The sequence below is a fragment of the Heterocephalus glaber genome, unplaced genomic scaffold (assembly GCF_053883595.1).
Source record: "Heterocephalus glaber isolate CG9 unplaced genomic scaffold, H.glaber_assembly_v1.0 deba00001461, whole genome shotgun sequence".
Taxonomy (NCBI): Eukaryota; Metazoa; Chordata; class Mammalia; order Rodentia; family Bathyergidae; genus Heterocephalus; species Heterocephalus glaber.
The window spans coordinates 27,868,465-27,878,496 of NW_028258308.1; the positions used below are offsets into that span (position 1 = coordinate 27,868,465).

Consider the following 10,032-nt stretch of genomic DNA (forward strand, 5'->3'; position numbering starts at 1 on the left):
TGATATTGTCTTCAATCTCTCTTTGCAGAGTGCTATAATTTTCAGAGAAGAGGTCTTTGATTTCTTTTGTTAGGTTGATTCCTAGGTATTTCAATTTTTTTGGATGCTATTGTGAAAGGGATTTATTGCCCCACTTCTCTCTCAGTGAGACTGTTGTTCATATAGAAGAAAGCTATTGATTTTTGTGTGTTGACCTTGTATCCAGCTACTTTACTGAATTTGATTATTAATCTAGAAGACTCTTGGGAAGTTCTTGGAGTCTTCTAGAGTACTTCTAGATACTCTTCTAGAGTATCATGTCACCTACAAATAATGACAATTTGACTTCTTCATTTCCTATCTTTATTCTTTTTATTACTTTCTCTTGTCTTGCTATGGCTAATGTTTCAAAAACTATAATGAACAGGAGCGGTTATAGTGGACATCCTTGTCTTGCTCCTGTTTTTAGCATAAAGGATTTCAGTTTTTGACCATTTAATATGATATTGGATGTTGGCTTTTCATAAATAGCTTTTATCAGACTGAGGTAGAGACCATCTATTACAATGTATCTTTAATAAATGGTGCTGGAAAAATTGGGCTTCAACTTGCCAAAGACTAAAACTAGACCTATATCTCTCACCATGCACTAAACTAAAATCAAAATGGATTAAAGATCTAAATATTAAAACAGAAATGCTGAACTAGCTGGAACAGAGGTTAGGTAGAACTCTTGAAAACATTGGAGTAGGAAAAGAGTTTATGAACAAAACCTCAGTTGCCCATGAACTAGCACAAACAATCAACAAGTGGGATCTCTTCTTACTAAAAAGCTTCTGCACAGCAAGAGAAACCACCAGCAGTGTGAAGAGACAACTCACAATGTGGGAAAATATTTTCACCAGCAGTCCCTCAGACAAAGGTCTACTACCTTGAATCTATAAAGAACTTAAAAAAATCAGACCTCCCAAATTTACTGACCCAATCCAAAAATGGGCATCTGAAATGAACAGACATTTCTCAACCAAAGAAGTAAAAATAGCAAATAAACATATGAAAAAAATGTTCAACATCACTAGTCATTCAAGAGATGCAAATGAAAACAATGCTGAGATTCCACCTCACCCCAGAAAGAATGGCTGCTATGATGAAATCAACCAATAAGAGATGCTTGTGGGGCTGTGGGGAAAGAGGAACCCTTCTCCACTGCTGGCGGGAATGTAGACTTGTGCAACCACTGTGGACATCAGTATGGAGATACCCCAAAGAACCAGGACTGGAAGTCCCATTTGACTCGGGTATTCCCCTGCTGGGTATTTTCCCCAAAGAATTAAAAGAATCATACCTCAGTGATATATGTGCACCCATGTTCATAGCAGCACAATTTGTAATAACTAAAACTTGGAAACAGCCCAATTGCCCATCAACTGGAGACTGGATAAAGAAAATGTGGGTTTTTTTATAAAATGGAGTACTATTCAGCCATAAAAAATGATAAATTGGAGACATTTATAGCTAAATGGATGCACATTGAGGCGATACTCTTAAGTGAAATAAATAGGACACACATGTGTAAATACATAATGGTTTCTCTGGTGTGAGAAACTGAAAGTGTAAATAAGGACGAAAAGGTATAATAGATAATGTGAAATAGGAAGAAAAGGGGCAAAGATGAAGGGGAAGTGGAAAGGGTGGGAGAACTGAAAGAATGGAATGAAATTAATATGTGAAAATGTAAAAATGTAAACAAGGTCTTTGTAAATAGGGGGGGATGGAGGGGTTGCAGGGAGGGCAGGGGAATGGGGAAAAAATAAGAACCAAGAGAGGTTATGTAAAGGTGCAAATTTAAAATGATGAATGTCATTATATTGTATACCTAAAATGTACCAATAAAATTAATTTTAAGAAAAGAAAAAAAAGAAAAAAATTATATTATTCAATGATTAAGCATTTTATGAAAATTTCTTCAATCACAGAGTCTGCTATTGCTTTTAGTTACATTTCTCATTACACAATGGTATCTGACTTCTAGTTGATACTCTACATGTTATTTTCCCCTTGACTGTGATATTTGACAGTCATTTCAATAATAGTAGATTAAGAAAATGAGAAACCAGAGACATTTACAGCTAAGTGGATGCACATTGAGGCCATACCCTTAAGTGAAATAAATAGGACACACGTATAAATACTGAATAGTTTCTCTGGTGTGAAAAACTAAAAGTGTAAACAGGGATCAAAATGTGTAATTGATATTGTGAAATAGGAAGAAAAGGTCTAAAGAGTAGGGGAAGAGGAGGGGTTAGGGGAAAAAAAGGAGGAAAAAGAAAAAATATGAGAAAAGGAAAGAAATGGAAACAAAGTCTTTGTAAATAGGGAAGGATAGAGGGGGTGCAGGGAAGGCAGGGGGATGGAAAAAAAAATAAGGAACCAAGATACATCGTGTAAAGGCACAAGATCCCAATGATGAATGTAACTGTATTGTATACCTAAAATGTACTGATAAACTTATGAAAAAAATTATAGTGGATTCCTCTAATCATTTAAGAATGGATATGTGACCTTGCAAATTCTAGTGCTGAAAGCAACCTAAAAGGTTCTTTATAGGAAGCAGATTTTCTTAGAAAAGGTCATGAAAGTCAAGTACTAACTAGAAAAGCCATCATTAAGATTATCAATAAAAATATTTTTAAAAATTTTCTCAGATGTCAGCAAGTATGACTGAAGAGCTGGATTAGAAGTATGTGACTTTTCATTTAATTTTCCAGACACAAGTGAGGCAAAAAAATGCCTTAGTATTCCCACAGTTGTTCAAGTAAATTTATGTATTTCTTACACATACTGCCCTCTAGCCTCTGACATATTTAGAGTTAATAGCTTTCATTGTCTTTTAGTTTTTTTGGTTAGGCCTGGAATAAGAAAGCATTTAGCGTATAATTACAAATTTTTAAAACAATAAAATAAAACATCCAGAAATTTCATTGACATTTTTAGTCTGTGAGTAGCTTTTTGGTCATTGACCTATAAAATTTTGAGTGCTATCCAATTTTATTTGTCACAAGCCAGTACACGTGCAAACATTTACTTATATAAAATTTTTAAAATTCACAAAAATATACTTAATCATTTTATATAAGCATTTAATAAAATGATTAACCATGAAACTGATTTCATAAGCCATTAATGTACCCATAATCACAGTATGTACAAATAATCTTATATAATCTTACTGATAGTAGCAAAGTCCAAATATTTATTTTCTCACCATTTTCCATGAGCAAACCGAATAAGATTGTGAATCTCTGTTGAAATATGTACTATTCTATTTCCTTTTATATATAAGTAGAATCACTTCTATCAAGAACTAAACTGCTTCTTGATTCTTTGTCTAGAGGTGAGAATCCCTTGGCAATAAGGACAGTAAAACCACTGACTATATGCACACATGCTGCTTATTACTCCCAGGGAATAGGCCTATCTGGCTCTGATCTGAAGAACATAGGCCCCTATGTTTCTTTGTTTTCATTTCTTTATTTTCTGACATAGCCACAACCATAAGCATTCTGCTATCAGGAAATACACACACCAAAAGAAATTCTCGACAATTCCCTTTTGATGGCATGTTTATAATTGTATATACCATATTATTTAGTATAAGCTGTCAGGATATACATAACTTCTGTTTTTACTATATGTCAACAAAAACTGAAAATTCTAGATGACAGTGATACCTGATGATGGTTAGACGAATTTCCAAAGACTGGTTTTCAGGTCCAAGTCTTTCTGTCATTATTTCTCCTCCACTATGCACATTCAAGTGGTAAACACATTTGGAGACGTTCAAGTCTTAGGATAACCTCTGTTTTTTGTTTCTTTGAGGCAGGGTCTTGCTATGTAGTTCAGTCTAGCCTAGTCTCACTATGTAACCCAGGCTGGCCTTGAATTCATGGCAATCTTCCTGCCTCAGCCTCTCAAATGCTGGAGTCACAGATATATGCCACCATGTCGGGCTGGGATAACCTTTGAGCCAGCCCCTTCTCATCATGATTCTTGGTAAGTTGGCAGCATATGACACAATAGATTTCTTGGTAGCCATTTTTACACTGGAAGAACTAGAAACAACTCTACATGGAAATGACCCTGAAGCATATCACTACATCCCATGCTATCAATACTAAATATGAGCCCAACTATCCTTCTCTTGCCTACATATCAGCAAATTCCCATGGCCACTCCGATGTACCTGACAAGAGGGAAAGTGTGATGAAGGAAGTTTCATGGAGCAAGTCCAGGTCCTTTCTTAATTGTAATAAATTATTTTAATTTTGAAAATTTTCAGAAACATGGGACCTTAGAAACACATTGGTAGGTGACTGCCAAATTAGGAAGGAGAATGTGCCTGTGAGAATCTATGAAGATTAAATACATTAGTTTTACAGAAAATGTGTCATTACAGTATAAGAAAAAATATCAAACCAAGATTTTATATTTAAGATTATTGGTGTTACAATCTCAAGAGTAAGGAAATGTACATGAACCCACAGATTCATGCCTATGTGCTGCAAAGAATGAGCAAATTGAAGTTGTAGATCTTTATCACTTTATTACTCTGTATTAATTTTTTACCAAAATTAGTTATCTTCACAAAATTTAATATATGTTTATTTTAAGGGTTGAAACAAAATAATTTATTATTTTGTAATTATTGATCATAAATTATATTTTCTTTTAGGAAAAACATGCTTTGCTATTACCAAGTATGTTAGTGAAAAGAAACTTTGTAAGGAACCTTATTTTCAGTGTATGCTTCTTCCATTTCAGTTTTGGTCCTGTGAGAACACAGAGGATATAGAGGTGGAAAGATAATCAATAATCTCTAGAACACTACCAAACCACTCCAGGGCAAAGTAAAGAAAGGTACGGCTGTGTCATCTCCAAAAGTCTTTTCTCTATCAAGTGAAAAGGCTTAACAGCTACTAGGAAATCTAAGGTCTTGGGTGAAATGAGGCACAGTATATTACAACGTTTATAGGCAATGTCTGTAGCAATTTTGTTCTTTAGGAAAGCTCTTGAAACTTGGTGAACAACATTTTAAATTGTGAAGTCAAAGCATGAACTGTAGCAAAAATCTCAGACAAAGGCATCCCATGGCTTACCAAGGAAACAAAATATGTTGTGCAATAAGTAAAATACTATGGTAAATTTCTTTTTAATATCTATGGCATCATTCTTTGGAATCACTATAATCATTTCATACATAGAACAATCCAAGCTTGATTTATATAAAGATAATAGAATTATTTAAATATTGAAATAATTTTAATAAAAGTTGTGTTATAAATTTACTGTTAAATTTTGAGGTATTTTACAAACACTGAAAATTTATTTTACATTTATTTCCTCATGGAAATTAGTATCATAATTGGGAATATGACCAATGTACATATAGAGTTCTTAGGATAAATTTGGCATTACCATTTATTGTTGGCAAAATTTTAACAAAACAATTCAGCTCAGGTTTTTTATTTTTTATTTTTTTCAGCTCAGATTTTAAAAGGTGATGCTACTACTCAGACCAAAACCATAGACAGTGACCAAGAGTCTGAAACATCATCATTGGAAACTTAATGTACAAAAAGATTGAGATAAAATTACTCTCTCCAAGATATTTATATTTCCATATGAAAAAGTTTAAACATTTTTAAAAAGTACTTGATTTTGCTCGAAGTAGAGCAAAATATACTATTAATTTGTTTTATGTAATCCTATTTTCATGTAATCCTTCTGGAATAGAATTATTTGTTTAAAATTATAATTTTTGAAGTAACATTTATAAATGCTTATAAGAAAACTAAATAATTGTAAAGAAATACACATTTTCTGCTTTAGAGAATAAGTATCATATTTGTTCTACCACTACAAAAATTGTTAGTATGCATATGTAACACATACATGCCTAAATATATTTGTCAATAGGAGGATACTATATAATTTTTTATCTTAGTTGTTCATTGAGATATATGCTTTAGTACCTTTTCATCGCAGTATGCACAAATCTGTCTCATTTTGATAAGTAAAAGCATTATATTTTTATGTAATTTACTTAACTTTTCCTATTAGTGAATGCTATATTTTAGATCTACAAGGTTCACAAAGAATTCCTATATTAAAGCTTGGTCCCCTTTTGGACAATATTGGGAAGTAGTAGAAACTAAATGGTGGGGCCCAGAGAGTTCTTAGGTTTTGTGGGTGAGCCGCTGAAGAGGACAGTGCCCCTTTCTCTTCCTTTCTCTTTTGTTGCTGGCCATGAGTTGAACATGTTGTTCTGCCATGATGTGTTGACAAAGGATCAGAGCAATGGGGCCAATCAATCCAAAAGAGAATCCTCCAAAACTATCCAAAATAAAACTTCTCTCTTTATAAACTGACTTGTCACATGTATTTTTTACAATGCTTAAAAGCTAACTGGCACAATGTATTATGTTATCACTTATTATTTGCTATTAAACACCATGAAGGTGCATTGGATGTCATTTGCATTTGAAATCTACATGCTAGGTAAGTGCTCAAACATATTTGATTCTTTTTTAATATAATTATAGGTGAAAGTGACCATAGATCTTTTGGTGTTCTGTGCTTATATTTCTATTATTTATTTTATCCTTGTAAAATCAATTCAGTATCATCCATATATTATATTGCTCTGTTTTTAATGTAAAATAGATTGAAATATTTTTTCCATAATATTTTCTAAATCTGCACCCAAGTTGTCCCTCACTGTTTCCTTATGAGAGGAAGGGTGTTTCATGTGGTGTGGGAGATGGGTCAGTGTTTCTTCTATTTCCTGCTATTCTCATCATTTTATACTTAAAGATTTATTAGCATATTGTTTTACATTACAAGTATTTTGTTTTGATTTTTAGACCTTAGTGAAAACAAAATTCCAGTTCCACTTTGTAAATATGCTAACTTCAAATTTTAATTAAAGTAATTAAATTATATCAACCTATGAAGTGTTGTTTTTCCCTAATAAAACCTGTCTTCAAAATAAAAGACTTTTATTGTCCTTTAACTTATTTCAAAAGTTTTATTTCTCACTTTTTTGTCTATTCAACTGTAATTCCTATATCTGATTATAAATTCACAGTAATGTTTTATTTTATATTAACTTTAGTTTATTGGTAATACAAAATTGAAAAGTTTTAACTTCAAGAATCATTTAATGTTCATCAAGTATTTTGAATTCTTTGATGTATTAATAGTGTACCAAATGAAATAATTGTTTTATTTTTAGAGCCCTGTACATAAAGCACTTATTTGCAAATACAACAATGGTCACAAAATCCTTATGAGGTAGGCAAGTGCAGAGACCACAAAAGAATTGGGTGAGTATCATAACGTCAGATATTTCTATTTCAGGACACTTTTCTATATTCTATAATTCACCACCATGAAAGGCTGCGCACAGAGTATTGTCTTTCATTGAAAGTTAAAGTGGTTCCTTTGGCCTTTAGTAGGAAATAAAGATCCAGCCAAGGTATTGCTCACCTGTAATTCCAAACTTATGGGAGTTTGAGACAGGAGGCCCACAAGTACCAGGCTAGCCTGAACAGCTTAGTGACTTAATGAGATCCTATCTAAAAATAAAAAGGGATGCGGATGTATCTCAGTGAGAAGGTCCTGGGTTTTATCCTCCGTACTGAAAAATTAGAAGAAAATAAAGATGTTCTACAGTGTTTGCTGAAGTATTTATCCAACACGTAACCGCGATAAATACACAGCATGGTAATTATGCTGACAACTTTGTCCACAAGAATCCTCTCCAGGGTACTACAATGAAGCTGAAGCATCTTCACATGATATCTAGTGTCCTACAATTCATAGTGGAATTGAAATATAGGAAGGAAGGAAGAAAAATACACCCATGCGTTTAGAAAAGTTTAGGTGGATCAATAGCCATTATGGAAATCTTGAACATAATAAGCTAAAGAATATAGACAATGATTAACATATGATAAACATTGAAGAAATGAATTATGTTTTGGTCTCATTTCATTTGTAAATTCTTTTAGAAAATAAATAACAAAAATAGTTAGATCATGAATTTTCTGACATTTTGGAGGGCCATCAAACTTGAATATAGACAGTGGCACTTTTGTGTGTTTTTGTCCTAACTTGTGGACTAAAACTTAATGGATAGGTACAAAAAACAAATCCTCATTTGCAGTCCATAAATCATTGTTCAGTATGAGTTTTGATACGTGTAACAAGGAATATAACTACCAGGCACAGTGGTACAAGCCTGTGATCCTGGGACTCCTGAGACTGAAGCAAGAGGAATGAAGCCTGGACTGTATAGTGAGACTCTGCCTCAGAAAACAAAGCAAAAACAAAAAATTATGATAACCTAATACAGACTAAAGTGATTGAAAGTGTAAAAAAATTGAATTTAGATTGGCTCATTTAAGACAAGATTTAAATTATTTTCTCCCAGCACTTTGTTCCACTCTTTTTTATTTCTTGATTCTGTTAGTCGAAGTCTTCCACAGAGCAAAACCAATAGGAAATATATTTATTTCTTAGGGTATGAAAGGGAGATTTATTAGAGAGACCTGACCCATATGTTTATGGAAACTGAGTAAACCCAAGATCCACAGTGAGAGTTGAAGACCCACAAGAACCAGGGAAATCTCACTCTTTTTTTTTGCTGAACTCTGGATCGAACTCAGGACCTTGCGCTTGCGTGGCAGGCGCCAGAACCACTGAGCTAAATCCCTGGAGGGAATCTCACTCTTAGTCCAAGTCCAAAAGCACAAGAAGCTTAATGTCTCAGCTTGAAGACAGTGAGACAGAAAAAGGAAGCTCTCTGTTGCTTATTCTATTTGAGCGTTCAGTGGATAGGATGAATCCCTCACACTAGGAATGGCAAGTTACTTTATGAAGTTGATTGAGTCAAGTATTAACTCAAGCAATCCCTTTACAGATACATACAGAATACTGTTTAACAAAATATCTCTATAACCTATGGCCCACTCATGTTGGCACATAAAATTAATTATTACAAATATACCCCTTGTCAACTTGGCAACCACTGCATCACCTTAAATCTCATTTATTTTCTAAATAAAGCAATAACAATGTAATTATTTTGCCTAAGAAATTACAACTATCCTACATGCAATCAAAAATGTTCAAACCCTTTCTTATAGATGAAGAGATAAAGTTCTTTCATGCTCTTTATTCTACATGTCCCATAACTTAAATAATGTTAGTAAAATATGTATATTTTATGATATAGAGTAGATGTGTCTTGTGCTACTTGATAGGAAAATAAGGAAAGGAAGAAAAAGGTATTAATGTGCATACATACACATGAAATAATATCATAACAAATTAAGAAATACTCATGACAGTTCCAGTCTTCATTACTGCAACTGCTCTCACTTTATAATAGCATTTATATCACAGTATTATGACTATTTTATTCCTCTACTCATTCCTTATACACTTTGCCTTCAGCAAGCACTAAGGCTTGTGGTAATTTTCTACCTGCTAGGATAGCCCACATTTTCCTCTCTGAAGGATCTACACTATTGGTAGCATTGCCTGTTTGAGCTGTTGTAGTTTTTCATTGACCTTAAAAGAGTTAGGGCATAACATTGGGTTACAACAACCCATCCCATAATTTTCGACTGAGCATTTCTACTTTAGCATAATAGTAGCCAGCTATGCATCTCAGTAGCTGTGCCTGGGGGACACAAGAAGCAATCTTGGTAGGATGAATGGCAAGGTATGTGCATGTGTGCAAAAGTGTCAAACCAAGATTTTTATGCACATAATGCTTACTCCAACAGGTTTTGTGTATGCTTACCTGAGCACCATAGGGGGCAAAATAAACCCATACCATTCTTCCCTTATGTAAACATCCATTTTAACATAATGGAATATGGTGGTGATTCACAATAGCTGCAACTGGGGAAAGCAAAAATCCATATGTGCATTCACCCATTTAGCAGTCAAATGGCAAGGTGTACAGGAGCTCCAAAGCAACAA

General features: G+C 33.6%; 1 non-coding gene across 1 annotated transcript; it reads left to right on the forward strand.

Annotated features, from left to right (window-relative positions):
• Positions 1-8,127: 8,127 nt before the first annotated feature.
• On the forward strand, positions 8,128-8,257 carry LOC147826770 (small nucleolar RNA SNORA40). The gene has a single exon (XR_015438766.1). It is a non-coding gene; the product is annotated as a small nucleolar RNA SNORA40 (small nucleolar RNA).
• Positions 8,258-10,032: the final 1,775 nt, after the last annotated feature.